At 38.9% G+C, this 1641-nt stretch overlaps 1 long non-coding RNA gene across 1 annotated transcript; it reads right to left on the reverse strand.

Annotated features, from left to right (window-relative positions):
- Positions 1 to 432: 432 nt before the first annotated feature.
- Positions 433 to 1569, reverse strand: LOC111655528 (uncharacterized). The gene is made up of 3 exons (XR_002760811.2): positions 1359 to 1569; positions 1060 to 1165; positions 433 to 525 (listed from the first exon to the last, which is right to left on the reverse strand). It is a non-coding gene; the product is annotated as an uncharacterized LOC111655528 (long non-coding RNA).
- Positions 1570 to 1641: the final 72 nt, after the last annotated feature.

Consider the following 1641-nt stretch of genomic DNA (forward strand, 5'->3'; position numbering starts at 1 on the left):
GTTTTTCTATTTTCTTTACCTTCTGTTCAATTCTAATACTGCTTAAATAAAAAGTATGAACAACCTTGTTAAGGATGATATAGTATTAAGATGTCTTCCTCATATCCAAATCAGTGCATGGTGATAAAGTGAGATTTGTAACATTATGCTTTATTTAAATCTACACTAATTCATGCTGCTTAAGTTGGATTTTGTGTTCCTTGTTCTGTTTACAAATTGTGTCAGAACTTTTATGCGTCATAGTTGAGGCTCAAAGAGTCTTAAAAGTCTTAAAATTAATTTACGGAATCCTTCCCATATTTTGAATGATGTTATCATTCCTGGTTGTTTGTTCCTGATCGCATCTTTGTTTTTGTCATTTATTGTCATCACACTAGTATATTTTGTGACAAACAGAAATCCTGTTGAAGTTTGTTTAGTTTACGTACCAGCATGGCTTCACAGCACATGGAGGATGGGTCCTTTCCACTCAAGCCCAAGAACAGATCCTCTGTGCCCACACTCTGCTTCAGGATTATTTCATACCTGAAGACCAAAGGTTATACACACTAATGAAGGCACATACAAAAACACACAATCAATGCAGTATTCATCTCGTTAAAATAGCTTCACATTGGGATGGAGAAAACAACAAAAAACAAACAGGCAGAGGAGGGTGTTAACTGAGGTCAATGGAGTGTGGAAAATGTTATAAGCAACTGTAATAAATAGTTTTCTACAGGCAGCTTCCCTCTTCCATTGTATTTCTATAATTAATTCTATAGCACAATGGTAATAATGGCCAAGTGTTTATAATAATTGAATACCTGGTCAAGGTGGAACAAAGTCTTATAATGAGAAAGTTTTGTTAAACCTTACATGGGAAAGTGTGGCTTTCTGGTTTTAAGGCTTAAATATTTTCAAAAAGGTGAGGATGAGTGCTTCTCTAGCCTCAGTGGAAGGTGCAATCCCAATTAGAAACCAGGTGAAAAAAAGGACTGAAGGGGGCCCATCTGTGTTTCCCACTGTTTGACTCCTTTAGCAGTGAACCCCTCCTTTAGCAGTGTTTGTCGGTCTTACTCAGGCTGTGGCCGTGGGTCAGCCAGATCATCATACTGGGAGCCCTCAGCCACCTCTTCCTCGCTCCAGATATCTTTGCTGTTCTTCTTCACATAGGCAGTTGACTCTAAATAAACACAAGCAAATAAGCACACAAGCACACACAAGCACACACATGCACACACGCACGCACGCACGCACGCACACACGCACACACGCACACACACACACACACACACACACACACACACAGTTTGTACCTCCTCTGTGTTACTATAATGATTTGGGAGTTTTTGTCTGCAAGACATTCAAAGTATTACCTTCTTTATCTTTATCTTTCTTGGGTGGGGGACCAATGTGACCAGGACCCAGCTGTCCGCAGGCTGTCGCGTTCTGTTGAGAGTAACTGACGTTAATGTAAACTAATACAGTGTTTATGCCTTAACTCAAATACACACAAATGGCATCCAGTCGTTCAGTTAGCAGTCATTATAAGGCAGTTATCAGAACACAGTAAAAGAACAAATCTAAACAAACTCATCATATAGATTTTCTCTAAAGCATGCTTGTCTTTTAATGACTCTTTATGTCCATTTGATATAT

Source organism: Seriola lalandi, unplaced genomic scaffold (assembly GCF_002814215.2).
Source record: "Seriola lalandi dorsalis isolate HSWRI2012SDOR001 ecotype SW California unplaced genomic scaffold, Sedor1 jcf7180001975484, whole genome shotgun sequence".
In the NCBI taxonomy this organism is placed as follows: Eukaryota; Metazoa; Chordata; class Actinopteri; order Carangiformes; family Carangidae; genus Seriola; species Seriola lalandi.